Source organism: Cupressus sempervirens, chromosome 5 (assembly GCF_028749045.1).
Source record: "Cupressus sempervirens isolate cs-2001-9-10 chromosome 5, ASM2874904v1, whole genome shotgun sequence".
NCBI classification, from domain to species: Eukaryota; Viridiplantae; Streptophyta; class Pinopsida; order Cupressales; family Cupressaceae; genus Cupressus; species Cupressus sempervirens.
Genome location: NC_143122.1, coordinates 962,249,907 through 962,275,652, shown reverse-complemented (window position 1 = coordinate 962,275,652; position 25,746 = coordinate 962,249,907). Strand labels below are relative to the sequence as shown.

The window sequence follows — 25,746 nt, the reverse complement described above, 5'->3', positions numbered from 1 at the left end:
TCCTACACTACCTCAGGCCCTTGTCTCTAATTTACTTATTAAGTCTCACTGCTATTCTTGTACGGATTCTTTGATCATGCTTTCATTCAGTTCTTCCATGCTTCAAAATTGCAATTCACTCATTCTTGCCTTGTATTAAAAGATTAAAATTCATTCTTAAAAGCATTGGGTATCAAAGCTATTTTGAGTACTTTTATTTATTTTGTATATTATGTACTACAAATTTATATTATAATAAATTATATTATTTCTAAAGTGGACCTTATGGTGATTTAAACTGAAAAAAAAAATGGGTGTTGATCATTCTATTAAATGTGGGACAGATACAATGAAACCTTATTCTACTTGTGACATATATATATATATATATATATATATATATATAAGTAGGTTATCCACATGATCAAATTAGTGGTATGTACAATATGTCAATATATTAATATAGTCTATAACTGTCTTATGTCTATTGATATATTTGAAGAGTTATACAATAGATTTAGACAATACTCACAACCTTTATATATATTAAATCCCTAATCTTAAATATTGACTACATAAAGAATTAAGTAAAACACTACCAATGGTAAATGAAGTGTACTCAAATAAATGAGAATAAAAAGTTCTCATATAATGCAGTAGTGATGACAGTAATTGGAGGGAGTGTGATGCCTATCATCAAAAGCAAAAGCAATCATTTTTTGGCCACTAATGAGGAGCACAAGAAGTAGGTGACATTGCACGAGAGCTTCGATAGAAAGAGTTGGCTGTGGAAGTCTGTGAAGGACATATTTTCCAATGGAGCATACTTCATTCCATCTAGGAAAGGAAAAACACTTCCCCTCTACTAGACAGGCCAACAATTTAAAGTTGCAGATGGAAGATCAGTGCCCATTTTGACCCAGAGCGTAGGAGTTCTATCCTACACTGCCTCAGGCCCTTACCTCTAATTTACTTGTTAAGTCTCATCATTTTTCTTGTAAATATTCTTTGATCATTCTTTTATTCAATTCTTCCACACTTCAAAAATGAGATTCACTCATTCTTGGCCTATATTTAAAAGATTAAAATTCATTCTTTGTTCTTTCTTAAATGATACTTTATGTAATTAAAGCTAATCTAATATATTCTTTGATCATTCTTTCATTCAATTCTTCCATGCTTCAGAAATGAGATTCACTCATTCTCTCCCTGTATTTAAAAGATTAAAATTCATTCTTTTTTCATTCTTGCATGATGCTTTATGTAATTATAGCTAAACTAATCTATCATTTTTCAATACTTTCTAAGGAGAGACATGATAGAATGTTGGGAAATTCAATTGTTAATTTTTTTCCCAGATCAATTTCTAATTAGAATGATTCTAAGATTTATAAAAAAAATGATCAAGATTTCTTTATGTGCTATACAATCTCTTTATGTACCATAGAATCTAAAAACAAGGGCAAAATAGGGCAAAAAAAAGAAAATAAACAACATAATATTTGACAGGCACACTTCAACTGATATCTTTTTCAATATTTGATAATCAACTTGATTATGTTTTTTCTATTCATGAAAACCAAGATTTTTTTACAAGTTCTAATGCACCTTGATTATCAAAAAATAGAGTTGATGGTTGACCCTCTGAAATTTCCATAATGGACAGGATGTGAGGTAACCATATCGCCTTAGGTAATACTTCTTGTGGAGAATAATATTCAGCTTCTGTAGATGAAAGAGAAGTAACATTTTTCTTCCTACACATCCACATAAAGCCAAATCCAAGATGAAAGATGCACAATGATGTTGATTTGCAATCATCTAGAGATCCAGCATAGTTTGAGTGTGCATAACCCTGTAAGAAAAAACTATCATTATGTTTATATTCAAGATCATGCTCAAGAGTATCTTTGACATATCTCAAAACAAAGTTGGCTATCACCCAATGATATTTCTCTACCTCAAGCATAAACCTTGATAGATAGGTAACAATAAAACATAAATCTAGCATGGTATAAGTGAAGTAAATGTGGACTGCCAATAAGTTATCTATAGAGAGTTGTATCTACATGATGTGAATCCTAGAAGCAAGAGAGTTGTAATTGTTTAGCTGTCATTTTACACGATGCTAAACAATAGGAATTCTTGTGAACTCCTCTCTTGAAAAGCTGATAGGAATTCTTGTGAACTCCTCTCTTGAATCAACTCCAAGGTTCCAGGTGATCCTGTGACCTACTAGAATCTAGTCAGTTGAAGATAAATGTGAATGTTCATGAGGAGGCCTTTGCTAGTTCTTTTTTAGTGTTATATTGAAATAGCATGCAGATTTGGTGCTTGCATTTGGAGTGTAGTGATTCTTTCCTAAATGTGTCATTTTTTTGTGAATTTTGTTCATGGAATTGTGATTGAGCCAAAGGTTTATTTCTTTCTTTCTAGTTGTGTGATCTTTTAGTTCTAGTGTTTGCTACAGATTTATGAATTTTGCTAACGTAATGAGCTTGAGAAGAAATCATCAAATTGTGCTTGCATAACTCTCTGTCTCACATGAGCACACTTTCCATGGCCTTGCAATCTAATGAAGAGTGAAATATCATATGATCATTAAAGTCTCTCACTGACAATTGCATTAGTGGAATTGAGGAAGCACTATTCCTACTTTCATTGGTTACCTACCAATTTCTTTGAAATCTTATCTCGTAGATGTGTTGTTTTCTATAGCTTATGTCTGTTAGGATTTTAATTTCATGTTATTTTCTTTGAATTTCATGTTATTTTCTTTAAAGTTCTTGTTATTTTTTTTATTAACCCCCTTGTTAGAATAAGATTTCATACTAGCTACACGGTTAGATTGCATTCATAGAAAACATAAAAATACAAAAAAATAGTTCTTTTTTAGTGTTATTTTGAAATAGCATGTAGATTCTTCATTCCATCCAAAATAAAAATGAACTAGCCAAGGCCTCCTCATAAATATTCATATTTATCTTCATATCAATACCTTGGATAAAGTCTTCGCAGAGGCAATTACCTTCACTAAGCAAGCTAATCCAAATAGAGGAGGATTAATGCATCTAGCTCCAGCTATCATAGCGATGCCAACATCCCCTGCCAGAGTACCTATGATGCCTAGTCAATTCATACCTATTAATCTAGAATAGGAATCCACTTTGCAAAAACTCACTCTAATGTACCCATGTTTTGAACCTCCAAAAGCTACCTTCTTTGAGCAAAAGGCAACAGTGCCCACTAAAGTAGACAATAGTTTTGTTTTCAAATTTGGTCAGATGAAAAAGATTATGTCCCAAATGAATAATGAACTGACTCATCTTAGGTTATCTCAAGGATAGAACAACAACTTCCAAAGGAACAACATTGGTCCTTGCAACAACAATTATGGCTAGAATTATAATAGGAACTTTAGTGGAAACAATAACAACAATGAAAGAAACAACAATAGGGGGAACAACTTCAATCCTCTTGATTGTAACAATGGCTTCCAAAGACTGAACCAATAGTAGAACACTCGACCAAATAATGGAAGCATTCCTGCCAACAACAACAACAATAACAATGTTTAGTATGCAGATAATAATCAGTATGACAATGGTCAAAATGCACCCAACAATGATGGTTCATAATACAATGGGAATCAAGAAATGACTCAAAACTCTCAAGTGAATGATAATGCTCCTTCTATGCAATTTAACATTATGTTACTAGAATCCTATGATTCTACACAAAATGTGTAGGTAGAACAACCTGCTAGCAAAGAGTTCTCTTTTCCATTTAGTTAGGAACTTGATCTTTAGTATGATGAGATGTTCACTTTTCTTAATGACAATCAAAATACATATAATATAAGAAATAAAAAAGGAACCTTTGAAAGATGGAATTCCTCTAGCTTTACAACTAACTCCTCTCGATCTGAGAGCAAGTAACAACCTGGCACCAATTAGCTCACTGTATGGAGGACAACAAAACCAAAACCAAGTAAACATGCCAACAATATTGAAGAACCCTACTTGGTCTACTGAAAATTATAACATCATCGAAGACTTGAAATGAACCAAAGAAAATATGTCCATGTTTAACATGTTGCAAAATTGTCCACAACAATGAGAAGCACTCATGAAGACTCTGGATCATATAAAGGTACCCCATAACATGAGTATGGTCCCTTAAAAGGTATTATCTCAACAAGTCAATGCTACAAAAGTGATGCCTACTATTTTTAAAGATAAGGTTGAACTACCCCCATTCTTTCTTAGCATTAGGATATATGAAAGAATCTCCACAATTGCTTGATTGATTCGAGGGCCTAATGTAATGTAATGCCACTATCAATAGCACAAAGGTTAGGGTTAATTCCTCAACCTTCCAATCAGATAGTGATATAGTTGGACAAAATAGAGGTGAAAGTCATCAGCATATTGAAAGATGTTTGAATACAATTAAGAGTTGATCCTCAAATTCAAGATGTCGTTGATATACATGTAGTGGACATTCCATAAATGTATGGGTTGATCCTAAGTAGAGAATGGGTGAAATGCCTAAGAGGATGGTTTTCTATGGATTTCACTCAATTGTGGTTACCATGGAAAGGATTGAACAATCAAATCAAGCTAGATGTAGAATCCAAATTGAAAATGATGATTATCGACTACAATACCCCAAATGAGATAGCATTCCTACAATTGGATCTAGTTTCATACAAGGTGATGGTATTCAACACTATTCCAATCGAAGCATCCCAAGATCAAGATAAAGAACTGAAGATACCAATCACTAAGGATGAGATCATGAAATAGTTCATAGATAACATGGTGACTAATTTGCAATGCTTGGGAGAAGAAGCAGATCCTAGTATCTTGCTCCTCCCAAGATTTTGCTGATTACACAAAGTTAGGCACTCTAAATTTGAATACTCGTCATGCTAAGAAGTAGTTGCAAAGGTGTTAACACATATGATGGAAGGTAGGGATAACCAAAATCTAGAAGAGAGACTCATGGGAGATCAAATTCATATAAACTCGACTGAGTCAATAGAGAAGATTGAAGAGGAAATTGAAGATCTAAATTTATCATATAGTAATACCTCTTCTAATGGTGGAGGTTTGTCTTTTCCTCCCCTAGGAATGATCAAGATTCAGAGAAGAAGATGGTACATGAAAGGAGAAGGGTGGACTTCAGTTGTCATTCATCCTAAACCTAAAATAGATGAAATTAATGAATTGATAGAAGAAATTCAAGAAAAACATACACTTCCTCTATCAATATTTTACATTAGGAAATCATCAAGTCATCCCCAGAGGAAGTTGTAATGGGTTCCCAAGAAACAATCTTTCAACTCTCAGATCAAAGAGAAGTTAAGAACGAACAAGCACAAGGTTAGAAAGCCTAGGGAAGATCCAATTTAGACACTTCACTTTGACAGTTCCAGATGCAAATTAGGGGCTAAAGTAGGTATAGAATTTATTAATCCAAAAGGTAAGTCCTTTTATGCAACATATTGATTGCATTCTAGATGTATTAACAATGCTGCAAAATATGAAGCATTGATTTGAGGACTTCTCTTTGCAGTCAAAAAAAGGAGTCACAACTCTCATAATCAAAGAAGATTTGCAGTTGGTTATTCGCTAAGTAAAATTGTTATACTCTTGCAATGACAAAAGGTAACTTTCTTATAGGAAGAGAGTATGGGATTAACTAGATGATTTTGAAGCTTCAAACATAAGGTCCAGTCCAAGGAGGAAGAACATGGTGGCAGATGCTCTCACTATTTCAGTGAGTGCATTACGATTAGTCAAAAGAATGAAGTTGAAAATATTTTTAGTAGAATTGGTTGTTGCCCTATCTATTCTGAACAATCTTACAAACTTTCAAGTCTTTTAGCATGATCAACACATACTTGAATTTATCATGTGCAATGGTCACTATAAAGAACAAGAAATTGATGACAATCCATATGAAAAGCTTGAGGATGATGAAAGCTTGAGGATGATGAACTTGAAGATGAAATGGAATCCTAAATTTAAAGACAAACACTATTTCCAAGGGGATGGTTGAGTTAGAACACATTTTTTATCACAATGAATTAAAACTTAATAAAAGAATGATCCAAGAAAAGGGTATCGAGGAGTGTGATGAATACAACTTAGGAACTAAAGAAGAGCCAGGGATGGTTTGAATAGGGAAAGCATCCAATGCACAAGTTTCTTACTGAGTATAATGGTGTCATCACTTGGAGCTATGAAGAATTAAAGACATATGATCCCAAGATTATAACTCATGACATTCCATTGAAACCAAATGCCAGACCTTTTCAACAAAGGCAAGGACCTGTCAATCCCATCCTCAAGCCCCTAATAATGAAGTAAGTCAAGAAATTGCTAGATGCAAAGATCATATTTCCCATTCACCATTCTACATGGGTGGCTAACTTGGTTCCCATGTAGAAGAATACTAGAGAGATTCATCTTTGTGTTGATTTTCATAACTTGAAACTAACATCTCAAAAGGACAATTATCCTCTACCCTCACTTGATGAGGTTCTAAAAATTGTAAATGGTTCAAAAATGATGGCTTCCCTAGATGGATATTTAGGATATAATCAGGTGATGGTTGAAGAAGAAGATTGACTAAATATAGCTTTCACAACTAAATGGAGAACTTTTGCCTATAAGAGAATGCATTTTGGACTAATTAATGCAGGGGCTACATTTTAGCAAACCATGGATGAAGCTCTTAAGGGATTGGTAAATAAGTGTATAGTCATCTACATGGATGATTTAACCATCTTTTCAAAAGATCAAAGCACTCACATTTCTGATTTAATGAGGTTATTCAATAGATGTTGCAGGTATGGCATATCCCTCAATCCCAAGAAATGTTCATTTAGGGTCACTAAAGGTAAGCTTCTGGGTCATATCATTTTTGAAGCTGGGATCTCAATCAATCTTGAAAGAGTTGAATCTATTCTAAAGTTGTCAAACCCCAATAGTTGAAAAGAACTTAAGACTTTATTTGGGAATATAAATTTTGTGCAAAAATTCATAAGCAGATTTATAGAAATTGTTCATCCCCTTAACGATTTACTCAAAAAGGGGGCTAAGATGGAATGGGTTCTAGAGATTAAGAAATCATTTGAAGATATCAAAGTGGCCATTTCAAAAGCTTTGGTCTTTGTAAGTTCTGATTATGAGTTACCTTTTAAGATATATTCGTTTGCTTCAGAACACTCTTGTGTAGGGATCCTGACATAGAAGAAAGAAAAGGAGGATGAAAGACCAATCACTTTTATGAGTTTCCCTTAAAAGAATGCCGAGTTGAATTATTTGAACCTTGATAAACAATCCTTTGTGTTAATCAAGGTAGCAAAGAAGTTCCACCATTATATATTAAGAAGTAATGTGTATGCAATTATACCTAATCTAGTAGTAAAGACACTTTTGATGTAGAATGAACTTGGTGAAAGGAGAGGTAAATGGATCGCCATACTTCAAGAATTCAATTTTAAAATTCAATCTATGAGATTAGTAAGAGGTCAAGGGTTGTCAAGAATGATAGCTAATAACTAGGACAAAGATGAAAAGGAGTTCAAGTTTAATAGTGAAACAAATGAGGATGATCAGAATAAAATGATTGTATCTCAAGTTGATCTTAGTCAAGGTGTGGTGATAGATGTTTGGTATCAAGACATTGTTTATTATCTTTTATATAACTAATGTCATAGTTGGATGAATAGTTCACAATGTAGGGGACTTAAAATGAAGTGTCAATCCTACATGCTAAGTGACAACAAGTTCTATGAGAGGAACTATGAAGCGATATATCTGAAATGTTTAGGATGTGAAGAAGCAAATGAAGTCTTAGAACATTTTCATGACATGTATGGTATAGGACATGGTTCAGCAAAAGCAACAACCCACATGATTTTAAGATCAGGTTATTTTTGGCCCTCGATATTCAAAGACACTTTTGAGCATATATGTTCTTGCCATATCTATCAAACTAGTGCCACTAGAGAAAGGAATCTGATAATGCCCTTATAGCCTATGTATGAGATACACCCCTTCGCAAAGTGGGGGATGGATTTCATTGGTCCAATCAATTCACCATGGTAACCTAGACATGCATTTATTCTCATAGCTACAGATTACTATATATAGTGGACAGAAGTAGAAACATTCAAAAATTGCACTACTAAGGTGGTAACAAACTTCTTGGAAGAACACATTGTTACTAACGGGTTTGCTTTTGCATTAACATTCCTGACCCAATGGGCATTTGAAAATAAAGACATTATCAAGTTCTTTTCAAATTATTACTTGCAAGGAAATGGGGTAGTAGAATCTACAAATAAGAGCTTGATCACAATAATAAGATGATTGTTGAAGGAGAATCCTAGGGATTGGCATACGCAACTCAAATAGGCCTTATGGACAGATCGAGTGAGAGTCAAAAATGCTTTGGGAACTTCTCCATACTTGCTTGTTTACAAAGAAGAGCTAGTATTTTTACTCAACTTCAAAATTCCTATTTTGAAGTTCATGAGTGGATATGCTGAAGATGCTGACAAAGTAACACTAGTACAAAAACAACAATATAGTACTAAATAAACTACTAAATTTTTTAGATATGTGACTAATTTTGATCACGTGACCAATGGTAGTTTATTGCCAGACATTTATCTCCCAACCAAATTTATGACTAGACTATTTAAATCATTGATTTAGTCGTTTATTGTTGTTACTTGGTAGTTTGTATGGTAGTTTATTTGGTAATCTTGGTAGTTTATTTGGTAGTATATTTGGTAGTATATATGGTAGTATATTTGGTAGTTGATTGGGTAGTATATTTGGTAGTTTTTCGGGTAGTATATATGGTAGTTTATTTGGTATTATATACGGTAGTATATTTGGTAATATATTTTGTAGTTTATTTGGTATTTTCTTTTATCATTAGTTTAGTCATATTAAGGCACAATGGAATTGAACCACCACCCTCCTACTTATAAAGTAGGTGCTCTTCCATTGAGCTAAAGTAGGTTCTCTTCCATTGAGCTACTACCCTTTAACGAATAATGCAAAAAATTGACAAATTTATTTTCCCAACATTAGATCTACCATGATCATGGTCACTATAACATGATATACTCTTCTCAAAGAACACAAATTTTAGTTATTATGAAAAACAATAACCTAAATCTTTATCAATAACAATTCAACAATTTTAAATTCTTCTATTCAAGCATTTTAAAATTATATTTCATGTTAATTAAACTTCTCTAAATTATTGTAGTGATAAACTCTTATAAAATATAATTTGGAGCACTTTGGCCACACACAAGTATTGTTTCTTGTGCTAACTTCTCAGAAAAAAGATACTAATGATTATGCAATTATGTCAAGAAAATAGACCTTTGCATTAAATAAAAACATCAAACCCCATTAAAAAATCACATCTATTAAAAACTATGAAACAAAATCAACAATTCTAGATGTAATTTTCTTACCCTCTATTAGTTTTTGCTTGAATGGGAATTTAAATTTTGTATTATATTAGACCAAGATTTTGATACATCACTCTTGTATCCATATAGAACCAGGTAGATATGATGACTTTGTTTATCTCTTCATGTTTACAAATGATCACATATTCAAGAAATTGTTAAGTTTATAATATTTTAGGTTTTGGTTTTTCTTGGATTGAGCAACTTGGTAGTAAAATTAAGAAAATTCCTTGGTTATCCTTTTATGTCATACATTTCAATCTGATGATGATGTTGATTCCTCCTTCAAGTCTTCCTTACACAAAATTTATAAGAGCTATTTTCAGCATAAAATCTTCTATTTCACTTCTAACTAGATGAAAATGATTGATATTTGAATTATGAAGCATATTCTACCCTGAAGGCCCTAAAATCTTTGGCTTGAACCTTAACATATCTTTGACTAGAGATTTTAAAATATCAATCCTAAGCTTCTATCAAATTAACCAAAGCATCCATTTCATCTGTAAACAAACATGAATGATCTCTCTCTCTTCTCTACAAGATACTGTATAATCAGCATGACTATCATAATGATGATATGGACAATCAAGTGATATGATATCCTAGGTACATGTGCCATCTACCTGGAAAATCCTTGATGTGACTCCTCAAACCTGACCTTTGTTATGGAAAACAACAAATGCATTGTTTTAGGTAATACTTTTTGAACACAACAAGGAATTGTTAGTTTAGTGAACATTTCTCCTATGAGCACATAGATTTTTTTGTACATTATCTAAATGTAAAACATGCCCATAATATTTTCATGGTTTGATGTGCTTCCTACATTTCTATAGTCTCCACTAACTTCTTAAAAAACATAAATATGTAGATTTGAAAATAATATTGGGTGTGCAATAGATGTGGAATCAAAGAAATACTTAATCTAAAATGACATTTTGGGTTCCTTTTAAGGGAATGAGTTTATTTATGTGCTTGAGTTCCATGTGCAAGGAATAATTTATTGCAAACAAATAAAATTGTAAAATTTCCAATTTAAATTATTGATAGGGATTGGGAGGAGATTGGCTATTGAAGGTCATGAGTGTCATGAATAATGCTAAATATGTGGAATATGGTTTGTAATATATTAAACACCACAAACAAATAACTTATAAGAATGCAAGTTAAATGGGTTTTAGTTTTCCTTGTATTCTTGCTTAATAGTAGAGTCAAAAGGGGATTTTATGTTTCCATTCTAATTGTTGAATTGGAATGTGGTAGGGGTATGCATATGATATATAAATGAAATTGTATATACTATTATTGATAGATTCCCAACCAATTCTATACACCAATTTCTTTAAGCTTTTCCAATAACATACAAATAACATACCACTTCTTAGATTGCATTACTGTAACTTACAACAATACAGAAGTGAGATATTTTTGGCATAATAATGTCTGGATCTCAATTATCTTGATTCAAGCCCTTATTTTATTCAACTTACAATCAATAGTGGAAATAAAATGATGAAGTTGAACTCTATTCATAATAACATCATTCATAATATCATTGATATGATTTACTAAATAGTTAAAGATGTACCGCACATGAAGTGTCTGTAAGAATCAGAGTTGTGTGTTTACCTTAATATATGACTGTTGAATATGGCTGCCCCTTGAATTCAACACCGTTCCTCTCTACAAATCCAAATCTCAAATCACAAAAATGCTTCTACAAATTCATTTCCTTCAATATATTAGGGAAACAAGATTCAAAATAATGGAGCTTACAATTTGTGATATTTCATGTAATCTAGCCTATGTTGCCTGATGATGCTCAGAATGTTGGTACTTGTCCATGAGAGTTTGGGTAGCTTGGAATGTCATGATTTTGTCCAATCGGTCATCTGATCTCTCAATCTAATGTTCACATGAACAAAATCTCATCTTCATTAAATAGACACCTTTCAATGAATTGTAATATTCACAAAATCAATTAAGACACAAGATGTGGAAAGTACCTGCAATCTCATTGGTCCCTTTAGTGTAGCTTTCACTTTGTCAAAATATGAGTTAATACATCTCAGAAAGTGATCAGATGGGTTTTGGAAAGGTGGGCAAGGAAATCCTACTTGCTCAAAAAACTACAAACATCACAAAAATTCTTATTTGTGAGAATCCATGAATCTAGTTCAGATCAGTATTCCATACCACATGAATCATCAATCAAGGTAGCAATTTTTCTAATGGGGAATTTCATATCAAGGGAATTATATAAGAACATTCTATCTAGAAAAAAACATATATTTAAAAATAATAGTTTAGTTGTCTAACTTTGTTGTATTTATTTCTATTTTTTATGCTCCAACCTTAGCTGGGTCACCACTCTATAGGTTTAAGTTTTCTCTAGATGCTTTTTCCTTGTTAATGTGTACTATTATTTTATAAATGGTAATTTGATTTGAGTTATATAATACAAAGAATTTTTAGATAATATTAAGAGTATTTACTTTTGTAACATAAGTATGTATATAAAGAACAGTCTCAGTAATATGATTGTTGATCATCATTTATAAGACTATTTGTTTGTACTGATTCATTTCAAATAGTTTACAAAATTGACTATCATCTTGTCATTTTCAAGTGAAAAGGGAAAATAGTTTGATAAATGAGGGAAGTCATTGCATAGTGCATAGTGAGCCTTAGAGTTTTAGTGGTATAGAAACATTTAATATCCATTGAATTCATCTACCAATGACCTCAATTGTCAATAGAAATTACCAAAGAAATCCTTTGTGATACAAATACTTTCCATCAACTTATTCTTCAACTACACTCTGATCCAGCTTGAACTTCTCTATAACTTCAAAAAATCTTGTTCCTAGATAGGTAGCAATAACTCAAATACCCTAAAATACAACAACCTACCATCTAACTAAGCCTAGTGACAATAACTCTAGTATTATTAAATATGGAAACCAACCATTATAGCATAAGAAAAGAAAGCTTACCTCACATGCCTGAGATGCCTTGCCAAAGTAAATAGTTTTCCCTCTAGAGAGCAAGTAGAGACTCTCAAAGAGTTCAAACACCTTGCTTCTTGGTTGATGAACTCAAGCTACATAGTATGCCCATCCCTGGCTAGACTTCTTAATGTTTGGGTAAAAAAAAAGGTAGATGCACTGCAATAAATAGTTCACCACATATCAATTCATGTAATTTTGAATTAGTCATAATCAATAGTCTACCCAATTAGTCATAACCACTAGTAGTTAGTATTTTGTTGTCTACACAGAACATTAAATTCATTGATTGAGTCTTATGTGGTCTATGAGGAAAAATATAAAATCATTAAAATACTCTCTAATGTTATTATGGATTGAGGATCTGCCACTAATTAAGTATTAGAGTGACTAATTCTTACCTATCTTAACCACTGGTTGGTTCATCCAAAAATAGCAATCTCGACCTCATGAGGATTTCTAAGCCAATGCTAAATCTTCTCTTTTCTCAACCACTAATTCCTCTCAAGTGCCAATTTCTAATGTGAGTGTTGGCACATTCTTGAAGATCCATTTCAACAAGTGTAGACTCCATTGGTGCTAATTTCTCTGACTGTGAAATCTTATCAAGAAGTCTCAAACAAGAAGAGTATGCTATGGTTTCCATCACACTCAAGGTCCCAATCAAAGTATCATCTTGAGTTACATGTACCTACAAAAAAACATAGGAGAAAAGACATATAACATTAAACATTAAGAATTCACCCAAAAAGAATAACTCCTTTGAAGGAAAGGCCCCTGTTAAGTACTATTAATGAGCATGTTATTATCAAAATCATACTACTATTATGAAGGAGAGCTTTTTCTTTCAATCGTTTAGATTGATAGATCCAGACTGAAATGCATTAGCTGCCAATCTACCCGATTTCCACACAAAAAATAAAAATTGTAAAAGGAATCATCAATCACAACTCAAGTATGAAATTTATCATCTACCCGATTTCCACAATTTTTTTTATAAAACTGTATGTGGATTCATGAATCACGAATCAAGAATTGAAATTCATGATTTGCTTGATGGGTTATTACCTACAAGGGCATCCAAGAGAGTATATTTTCCAGAGCCAAAGGGCCCCATGAGAGCCATCAAGGTGTAAGGCTTGGCATATCCAGTAAAACCCTGAAGAACAATTTGAGTTTCATGACTGCTGAAAGAAATTGTTACACTCAAATTTTTCCATGTTAGCCTTGTTCATAGATCTATTCCTTTTGTACTAGTTTTTTCATTCCTCAATGTCTCACTAAGTGGACTCAGCCCTGCTACCATCGCCTAAACCCTACTATTTCCTTTCTCTATTTCCATAATAGCATGGTTATCACCACTAGATTAAACCATTTTTTGAACACTTGGTTTTTATTTTTGGATCAAACACCACTAATCAAGATAAAAAGCTTTAGACCCACAATCTTATATACCTACCTTTCAACTAATTGTAGACCTTGGAAACTAGAGATTTATGTTATGTTATGATAGCAAAAGAATCTGTTAACCACTTAGAGAGAGCTCATGTGAATTGTGAAGGTGGCATGAAACTTTCATGGTAAGGATCATATGTTTGAATGGTTTGTGTGTTCATACTATTGGCCTCCTATCCTGATTGACTACACTAGAAAGGAGGAAATAAGAATGAAGAGCAATGTCAGCAATGCAAGCCACACATGACAAAGCTGGTTATTAGAAATATTATTAAGGAATCTGTTGGGTATTTCATTTTGGCATGATTGATAACTCACTTACTTATCCCTTTTAACTTATCAAAATAGGGAGGATTCTGGTGAACATTTAATGACTTCCTTCAACAAGCACCACCTCAATCTGACATACAACACCCTATTCTTTTTGCAATTATGATTCTTCCTCAATCAACTCAATTTGTACAAAGCAACTGGAAACTACTCACTGTGCTTCAGATGTTATCTGTTGTTGTTAAAAGTTTTTTCTATTGAAATGTTTAACTTTTTAATTGGTTGATTAAAAAAAATATTTATTATGGATTAGTCGTAATAGATTTTCTCAATCTTTTTGAAATGTAAAAATTTGATTTTGTGTTTTTTTTATATCATTTGATTACATTATAAGAAGTTGTGATTCATTATAAGAATGAGAGAATACAAGAATGGAATAGTTAGTTCACAAAAAAATGAGTAACAATATCTCAAAATTTGTAACAAATCCATGAGTTGAACATGTTAGGGAGAGTAATAAACTATCCAATTTGACAACAATTTGATGGAAGTCTTTCCTTTTGTTAGTGCATGTGAACTACCTTTTTTTGGATGAATGTCCCAAAGATTATTATTGTCAATGAAGGATTTAAAATCTTAGATAGTTCTTATTAGCAGATGAATGCAACCAATCTTCTCATCCAAGGAAGAATTAGCATTAAAATCACCAACAAGAACAATTTTATTCATTCCTAAGAATGTTTCCAACCAAGAGAGCTAGCTATGACCAGCCTCTAGATTTATGTTTAAACTTGGTAGAATGACACAAGTTTTGTTTGGGTTTACATACCTGAATATTTATATGCGGAGTCATTGAGATCACTAATATATCTCCAGATTTTTATGGGACTTAGGTAGAGAGGCATGCAACACAATGGATCATGAATTAAAATGAGAAATTAAATTTGTAGTTGTACCATATGCCAAGAAGAAAATACTTCCACTAACCAGTTCCCCTCCTTGTAGAGTCCGAAGATAAGATTTTGCAGACTCTAGATCCATCAAAAGTGTTGATGGAATTCACTTTAAAGAGGTCAAGATAGTCACATTAGAGGACATTTAAACTTCTAGTGTTGCTAAGGATAATATAGGCAAATTTTTAATAGGTACTTTCAGTAGCAGTTATTATTATGACTCAAATATTACTTCAAAAGGATCTAAATTTAATTTGGGTTGAGTTGAAATTAATTATTGTTTTATTGTCATGTTTGATCGCTAGGTGAGTTTGTTTGATAGCCACAATTATCTTGAAACCCTAGATCACATCTAGTTTAATGCTGGCACTGTGACCATTTTTCCTAAAAAGCATTGAAATTCTTGAGCTATTACTTTATCCTTTATAAGAACAACTGGGTAATTCAAGACTCTTTGAGTTCTAGGAAATACATTGTTCTTGTCCTTTGAACCTTTCCAGCGAAGGTTAACTGTAATTGGATGATGTTGATAATAAAATATGTTAATTTATGGTAGGTAGATTTTGGGATGGAGAGAAAACCCTCGTTGCAAAATTTTCTTCTTGTTAATAGTTTTGTTTAAACCCTACCTCATAGTAATGCTAACACTAGCTATCCTTGTGCTATTTTTTGTGAGTTGAATTAACTGTACTATTCTTGAAAAGGCTTTCTTTTGTTAGGAACCCTAACCATCTAGGGTACTCATTATGGATTATATCTAGTGTCGATAGTGATATATCGACTACAATATTATCTAGGGACGATTCTTCACTAAATATAGATTTACTTGATTGAGTGCCTTTTTGTTGATATATATTTCTCTATGTTGAGAAAGTATGAATACAACTTAAATTCATATGCTCATATTATAGCATACCTAATTGACCAATATGTAGAAGGTGATTCATCAAACAGTGCATTTATCTAGATCCATAGCTCCCATACATGTTTAACAGAGCACAAACCACACTTGAATTAGATTTAAAGCTAGATCCAATCACCTGAGCATATACATTGCAATAGATTTTGATAAGGCTAGAAGCCCTCAACCCATAAACAAAAGCCCTAATTTCTTTTAGATACATCATCTCACAAAATCATCTCGACATCGAATAGCCATCTTTGATCTTGAAGCCCATAACACTAAATTTATCTTTGGAATTTTGTCAAGCACGTGTCACGCATCATTTATTCTTCCACATTTGTTATACATATTTATTAGTACTTGTCAGTAGGCTCAGTACTATTGTAATACTTTTTGGATTTTACGCTTTAACTAGTGATTAAATTATTTGGTTTCTATGACTTTAAAATTAATTGATTTGAATTTTTTTTTATCAAACTAATATGTTGCATAGCATAGATGCATGATTGTTAACATTACAATTTTAAGAGATTTTTTTTAAAGATTTGATTGGTTGTATTCATTTAGCTCTTATACTGGTGGTGGATTGTAAAACTAAATATTTTTAATAGTTGGTTTTTGTGAAGTGAATATTATTCATTAATGTTTAATAATTTTAATGTAAATGATTTGGTTTAATTTTTTTATATTTTAATATTGTAGTTTTTTATAATATAATATTTGTCATTCAATTAAAATTACTAAAAAGATATCTTTCCTATATTATATAATAGTTTAAGAAATATTATTATATTATTAAAAAAATATTATTATTTTCATATTTTAATAAATTTCTAATATAATATTTATCAATGACATATATACAATAGAACATATATATTAATAGGTTATTTATAAATAAAATTTAAATTTAAATTATAATTATTATCATTATAGAAAACTCTAACTATCTAATATTTTTATTAATTAAAATATTTTATAAACTAGAATAAATTTATTAAATTAAAACTATATTTATATAAAAGCTAAAGGCAAGTACTAAGCCACTATGTGGCAGTTGTTATAATAATTTTTTTTTATAAAATCTTGTCTAATTATTAATTATAAATTGATGGTAAAATTTATTTTCAATATAATATTTGCATTTAGTGCTACAATATCAATAAGATACATATTTAAGTAAGTAAAAATAATATTAGTAAATATAATTTATCCTAATTTATATTGATATATTAAAAAATGAAAGAATTGTTCACACAATAATAAAATATGATCAAAGCCCTCGTATGATCAAAAATGGAAATGCAATTTAAATATGAGATTTGAGAATAAAATGAAAAATTCAAAAGTTACCACTCTCTATAGGAAATGTTAGGTTTATATAAATAAATTTAAGGAAAATAAAAGAATCTCTTACATAAATATTGGAACACATGTTTTAATTTATACAAAAATATGATTCATAATATTTATTGTATAAATCTTTAAACTTTCCTTAACAAAATTCTATGTTGTAAGGAGTTTGAAGAATAAATGATGTCACATAGTCATATAATATAACCTAGAATGTTATTGACACTAGATAACATATCAAGGTTAGTCAAAGTGAAATGTTTGAGACTTCAATTTATTCATGATATGAAGTGGTGGGAAACAAACATGCCTAAAATTGAATTTGAAAATGAAAGGTTCAAGGGTTCTCAAAATTTTCAACTTAGTTAGATCACTTTAACACATTATTACAAATACCCTATTGAGAAAAAGAATTAGGTGAAACTAAAAGATAGAATTTTTTCTTGCAAATATTTGTGCAAATGAAAGTGAGTATAAATCAAATGTGCCAACTCTTAGTTGTAATTATACCACTCATTACATTAAGTAAACCCACTCTATAAATCTTTATCTTTGGAGCTATATTTAATTATTATGTGAATGACATTATAAATAAAGAAATTTAAAACCAAAACTTATAGTATTGAAACTTTAAAAGAAATGTAAGAAATATTGATTCTTGAATGTTGAAGTCAAAATTTATATTAATAAAAATTCAAAAAATATTTAAGTAATACTACATTAAATTCCTACCATCTTAATATTTGTATCCTTATGAAGTAAAACCTAATTAAATTCTACACAAAATTCACAAGAACCTATAATCTTATTTACATTTTTCAAAAATTTAAATCTAAGGAGTTCATACATAGATTTTAGGAGTTTGAGTGTAGTTTGGTGTGATTTTGAGCTCATGGGTAGTTTAATATCAATTGAGAGGACATTCAAGAAAGCTAATAGATAAAAATGAATTGATAGGACAAAAAAAAAATTTAGCAATAATTTTTTTTTAAAAATTTTAAATAATATATTAATATGATGAAAAAATTATTGATCATTCATTTAGTCATTTGTTTTGGTGACTAATATTTAGTGAGCAATTGTTTAGTCATTTTTTGATCATTTATTTAGTCATGTGTGCTTGTCTAACCTTTAGATTTTTCCTTATGACCAAATTAGTCATTTATTTAATCATGTGTACTTCTAAATTATAAAATATTACTAGAATTTGATCACTTTTAGTCACGTGACTAAAAATCTTAGTCTCGTGACTAAATATTTTAGTCACGTAGTCATTTATTTTCCAAAATTCTACTAGATTAAAAATTAGATTGAGGAATCTTTTAGGGATGGATGAAAAATGGACAGCTGCATTGGAGCACATGGCTAAACATCAAGCTGTCATGAAGAGATGGTTTGACAAGAGAGCCATGATAAAGTCATTTAGGATTTCTGACCTTGTTCTATTATGGGATAAGGTGAAATTAAAGTTGGGTAGTCATACCAAGTTTCAACACTTATGGATGGGTCCTTACCAGATCCCATAAATTCTCAGAGAAAACACTTTTAGGCTTAGTTCCTTACAGGGGGAATTTCTTCCCTTACCCATAAATGGGCAATTTTTAAAGCATTATGTTGAAGCCTAAAAGAAAAATAAATAAAATTTTTTGAGATTTTTATCTATATTTAGCCTAGATTTTTATTTCTACTAGTGTGTTTATTTTCTGCGATTATGTTTCACTTTCATGTTGTTTGTTTTCTTTTAGTCATGTTTTATTTTTCAAAGTTGTGTCAGTCTCTGGGGGTAAGGTGTACTTGAGATTCTATCTTGAGATATTTCATTAACCACTCTTTGGTTCTGATTTCAAGAAGAGGTATTTCTTTGTCAAAACATCTAGATGACTGTGTGTCTTATACAAACTGAACAATGGATGTTGCTTGTAGAAATAGGGAGGCTTTTAGTCCTAAGTTAAGGGTTCTGAACCAATGAGCTCTCAACACTTTGCAAACTTAAGAATTGACATCTTAGGTGTTGTGGAATTAAGGTCAAAGGAAACAAGGAATGATTCGAACTCTAATTGATTCAAATAGGAGGGGTCTCCTTAACGGATTGCTAAGATCATTGTTGGGTGTGAGAGTTTTGAAAAGTTCTAAAAGAGGAACACAAGGGATGTTCACAAAATATTGGATCCAAGAAACAACACTGATGTCCTAGCTACACAATCTAAGCATAATTAGGATATTAAAAAAAAAACAAAAAAGTAGAAAAGGATGGTGTTAAGACTGAACGATTCTAAAGATCTAAAATGGCAAAAGATATGTTTTCAAAATAAAGTATCTTGTATACAAAACATTTCTTCATCAAAGAGTGACATTGTGAACTACATGGAACAATTATTTAAATTTGTTAGAAAGCATAAAAGAAAGTGGCATCCCACTAAGAGCCCTCAAACTGATTCTCTCATCTAGTCAAGTAGTGATTGATAAACAACCTTCGTGAAAATTTTGAATGGATGGCCCATGAGGAGTGGAAGATTATTTCCAAGTTGTCCAAAAAACTTTGATAGACTGCATCCTAAGATGTCAAAGAGAATGAACACGTGAAATCACACACTAAGCTTTAAGGTTTTGAATTCTGGAATTTTGATCATAAAGTCCTCCAAAATAGGCTTGAGATGTTCAAAGTTTGATTGGTGCTTGAGACATATTCTAAGGATATTTTCTGATGAAGAAATACCTTCGTCATTTTTTTTATTTTTTTGGGGGGCTATTTTTTGTGGTTCCACAATACATGCCCCATTCCCTACTCTAGAATGGGGACCCCCTCATTTTTTCAGGCTCCCAAACTCACAGTTCGAGATTCAAGAAAGTGTTAGAGTCAAAAAATAAATCATAAAAGATCAAAAAAATTGAAAAAAAAAACCAAAAAATTTAAAAATTTAAAACTCAAAAAAATCAAAAAAATTGAAAATTCATTATATATATATATAATTCAAAAAAAAAATTAATAATAAAATTTTTTGAATGAAAGTGAAGTGTGCACCACATAAGGCGTGCATGCACTAAGTGGGCGAGGGTTATAAAACCCTTGGCCCCCCTCCAAAGATTCATTTTGATCGTATAAGTTTGCAAGAGTGTGTTTCAAACAAAGGTGCATTTTTACATTGTTTGGTGCAGCATGCATATGACATTGTGCCTTGAGCTCATGGCATTGCACACTTTTTATGTGGCATTGCATATTACATTGCACCACGCACCTAATAATACATGGCACCATGTGCACATTGTTTTGCACCATGCACATATGACATTGTGTCGCATGCCCATGGCATTGTACGCTCATTATTTTGCACTGGTAAAATATGACATGGCATTGCATGCCGCACACCAAAAAGCTTATCTCCTCCTCACCCCAGTGCAATGCATCACTCATCACCACGCTCGTGCACATGTTTCATGCTATGCAACTCATGCTCACACCTACACCCATGCATGGTCAACATAAAACCCTAACCGCCTCACACTCCCAAGCACACTGTGCCTACACATGTGCCCACCTCTGAGCCATGTAGAGTGTGTTTTGCACCACGTGTGTTTTTGTTTTTTAATCCCCATTCATTTTAACATAAACCCTAAAATTCAAAAAAAAAGTATAATAGTAACTTAAAAAATTAAAAATAAATAAATAAATTATTTAAAATAAATGAAAGCACCCAAATTGGGCGTTTCATTTTTGTTTTTATATTTTTTTTCATTAATGAAATTTAAGGCATTTGAATTTTTATTTCCAACTTCTCTATCTTTTGAGCTGATAAACTTTTTTTTTCGTGACGTGTAGAGATTAAATGACATCCACATCCAAAATGGCACCCAAGCCCATCATATTCAAGGCATATCATCAAAATCAAGGTTCCATGACAATCATGTAGAAATTAGAGATACCAACCTAGGACATATAGACCTGGGAGAATTCCTTAGTATTTGCAACAAACCAATGGAGAGGTCAGTGGTAGTATCCAAATTGATTCATTCTAGGTTGGTGATCAGAACTTCGCATCCCATATTAGTACAGTCAGCAAAATTGAACATGGCTCTAGCACAACATTTTGTTTCTAAGGAGAGAGTGGTCAAAAGCATAACTAGAGAAGTTGTGTTAGATTTATGACCTAACAACATTGACAAGGTCTTCCATCTCTTGAGGGTAGATCAATTCATCAGACTTTCCTATGAAGCAGCAGAGAGATGGTACAAGGAGCACCAGAAAGAGGTGACTAAAATTATCCAATCATCTTACCTCATTGAGATGCCTCCTTAGGGTAGGATCACAGGAAAGGTGGACATGACTAGGGGATACATGAAGGATGACATTGGGTACTCCATTATCCTTTTGAGTAGAGTCATGGTTTTACTAGTAGCTGGTCACCTCAGCGCTTTCATGGTCAACTTCATTAAGATGATAAAGATGATAAGGATACCTCTAGACTGGGCTACCACACTAAGTGAGAACTTGTGTGAGCACTTGGGTGCAGTTAAGGAGAAGAAGTTCTATATGACTTCTTACATGGTTTACCTACTTGCAACAAGAGCAAAAAACTACCCTAGTTTATATAGGAAAGGTAGTATGCAGGATCCTAATGCATGCCCTTACATTGTCTACCCTTAACTAGTGAGGAAGAAGCTCTCAACATAGAGCAAGGAGTACAAAATTGTGAATGACGCATTCATCTTCATAGTCATTCATTTCATTGAAGGTGATTATGCAAAGAGGTTATTCGAAGAAGCAAAAGCATAGATAATATCTCTTAGAGCCTACTTCATCCAATTTAAGACATTCACATAGCCATGGGTAGCTGGTGCTACTATCAACCCCAAGAAGCTCCTCAGATATCCAAGTGATAAGTTAGTTCTATTGGAGATTTCTTGGTAGATTGAGTTTGCATATGAATAGGTGAAGATATAAAGGAGACCCTATTAGGGATGGCCCCTAGTCATTGGACTGTATTAGGTCAAACAAAAGTAGGATATTCCATCTTTCAAGTGGGAATGGGAGAATTATGCCCTCAAAGAATACAATTCCCCTCAACTCTATTTTGACAATATCAGGAGAGTGGAGAGTTTGGATGACAAGGAGTTCCATCACGAGGATGTCATAGAAGATCATTAGATGACCACCACAAATGACTATGATGTCTGCATAAGGGACTATTGTAGGATGACTTTGTACTAAGTAGAGAAAGCTGTAAAACTAGACATTCTAGAGGCAGTAAGGCAACATGATTCATGGGAGTTGCTACACCCCCTATTCAACTAGGACAAAATAGGAGAGAGGCCCATTATGAATGCCAAGGTTGATAGGGAGGAGGGTGATGATATTAATTATCAGGTAAAACATGTAATTAGAATGACTAAGGATTAGATCAAGAAGCCTTTTCAGCTTGATCTAATACCTAACACTGTTATCTTTCATGCTCAAGCCAACCCTGAGAAAGGTAGAGGAAGGAAAGTCACAATTCCTTCTTTTGTAGCTCAGTCTCCCATCAAGCCAAAGATAGTATACCAACTTGACCACCCAGTTGGATACTACCATCCTTTAGAGAGGAAAGGAAAGAACAAGAGGAAGAGGACCTCCCCTTAGAGGATTCAAGAAGAATAGGGAAAAGTGAAGGGTCTGAGGATACTAGAGCTCCACAAGTTTAGGATGAACCCCAATTGCCTCCCTTTGTGCCTACCCAATCAGAAGAGGGAGAGATTCAACAAGTTCCCATTCCTCCTTCACAAGAAGAGCTAGCATCCTCTTCTGCCTTCATGAAACCAAAGAGGATCAAGATCTAAATGATGAAAAGGAAAAGGGTGACTAGGAGAATGGTACCTTTCCCATCTATTCCTAAGACTATTTCGAAAGGGTAGGAGGAGGAAGAAGAGGAGATAGATGAAGAAGAGTAGCTACTCTTGTAGAAGAGAACCCAACTAGCTAGAGCCACTAAGCAATAAAGGAGAAAAAGTATCATGGGTACATCACCATCCACCCTAGTTGGACCCTTGGAAGTCTCTTCTTCGGTAGATGAAGTATAATAGTGGGTGGATGAGAAAACTAAAGAGGGTGATGTCATTTTTAAAATGTCAAATTTTGTTTTCATGCCCATCAGTATAGAGCAAGTTGGGGATAAGATCAGGGATACCCGTATAGGAAAACCTCAACAAGAAGACTAGACATAGATGTTGCCAGATTCATAGGGTCCTAGTCTTACTTTCCTAGCTCCACAAGTCACAGTGGTAGGTAGTAGCTCGGTTACTCCTCCAACCAAAATTTTAGAAGAGGAATAGGTTCAGAAGGAACCATCACAAGGAGAGAAAATAGAACAAAGGGCCATTGATGAAGTTTCATAGGAGGGACAAATGGTAGAGTATTCTCAATCACCTTCCCAAGACATTGAGGTGCAAACTACAAGGTCCACTAAGATTGAGACCATAGAAGGAGAGCCTTCACAAAAGGAAACAACTCCAATGAGTAGTGATAAGGGAAAGGAGGTAGTGGAACACACCACTTCATCCTCAATAAGAAGGTCTTTAGCTAAGCACATCTGAAGATGGCTCCAAAAATAAATTACAAGGATTACAAGACCTCAATTCCATGTTATTGAGAAAGACATTTATGATATTTTAAATAAAGTTGAGTCCTTGTCACACAAGGCAACATCATTGGTGTTTGTAACTAGTACACGAGGCCAAGAATTATTTGCACAACTAGTCATTCCTCCTTAAGACATGGATGTAGAAAGCTTTGGTCACAAGGATTATCAATTTAAAGAGGTTAGGTTGGGAAGACCTACACAAGATACAACCTAATTGATGGTGACTATGGGAGTCAAAGAGGTCTTAAAGAGCATGGGACAGAATGAGGCCAAACTCCAAACACTTTGAAGGTAGATGGAGATCCTAAAAGGATAATTGGCCGAAGTGGTTGGTCCTCTTGATCCTAAGCACCCCAAGGACACATTGAATACCATTCTTAGAGAAGGGGAAGTTGTGCAATTGGATCCATTTTTGAAAGCCTATCAGAAGTAGCGGGAAAGTTTTGGAGAGAAAGGTGTTTTGATTATCATGGGAAATTTGAAGTTACTACATGCTATGTAGGAGAACAAAAATAAAATCATAACCAATTTTGAAGTAGGACTTCAATATTTTGGATGAAGTGAGGGCCTAGAGCAAGGATTTACAAACTTTGCAAGCCATAAAGTTAAAATGATACCAGATTTGGATAGATGTATATACAAGAGAAGAGTTAGATATGATTGATGATTGGATAGAGAAAATAACAGATAGCAATAAAGCAATGGAAATATTACATGAGGAGATTCATCAGCTCAAGGACCAAGCCCGAGAGAAAAGTTTGGAAATAGAGAGACACTATAGCGATGCATGCTTGGATATTTTTGAAGATAAGAAATGAGAAAATTTACTACCTATAGAGACAGTACTAGAGAATTTCAGGAAGATTTTTGTGGAAGTTTCTAATGATGAGGACATCCAACAAGGCTTCAAAACCAAAGAAGCATTGTCAAAATTAAATACCAAACTCAGGGATTTTTTTGACACTCGAATTGAGGTATACAATTATAGACAAAAATTCAAGGAAAAATATGAGGCTTTGGATTTACCAAATGTGGCCAAAATTATTGAGATTATAGAGAAATTCAAGGGCAACCATCCAAACATAGCTTTGGGAAGAAGAAGAACAAAACCCATATGCCAAAATTTCAATTTTGACACTCAATAAAATTTTGAGATTTTGGACCAATTTGAGGTGCGTAGGTCCATAGCTCTATAGGTGCACATTTTCAAAAAAAAAATTATGATAGTTAACTACCAGTTCCAAAAATAGAGCTTTCCATGCATTGAAAACACATTCTGACGGTAGTTTAACTCCTGCAAACAACCTGTGAAGGATTAGCTCCTATTTTTGACACTTCCACTTTGACTTTGATATTTCTCTTTCTCTCTTCTCTCATATTTATTTTTTTTAAACATGTAAAAGGCTCATGCATCCAATTAATGGATATAAAATGGATGGATTCCTACTAAGCACCAGTTAGATTGTAGTTTGTATATAATTAGTTTATTTTTTTAATTAAAAAAAAAATTATTGCATGAAGAATATCTCTCACTCTCAACACAAATTAAGGAGATGATTTCTTATAAATACCTCATTGTAATATGTAATGAGGTCCACCATTATTATGTAATAAAATTATACTTTTGGTGCTCGCATTTGGAGTGTAGTGATTCTTTCCTGAATGTGTCATTGTTTTGTGAATTTTGTTCATGGAATTG

The 25,746-nt window shown here is 32.7% G+C and overlaps 1 pseudogene; it reads right to left on the bottom strand.

Moving 5' to 3' along the window:
* Nucleotides 1-1,549: 1,549 nt before the first annotated feature.
* LOC149559155 (ABC transporter G family member 11-like) lies at nt 1,550-13,807 on the bottom strand (annotated as a pseudogene).
* Nucleotides 13,808-25,746: the final 11,939 nt, after the last annotated feature.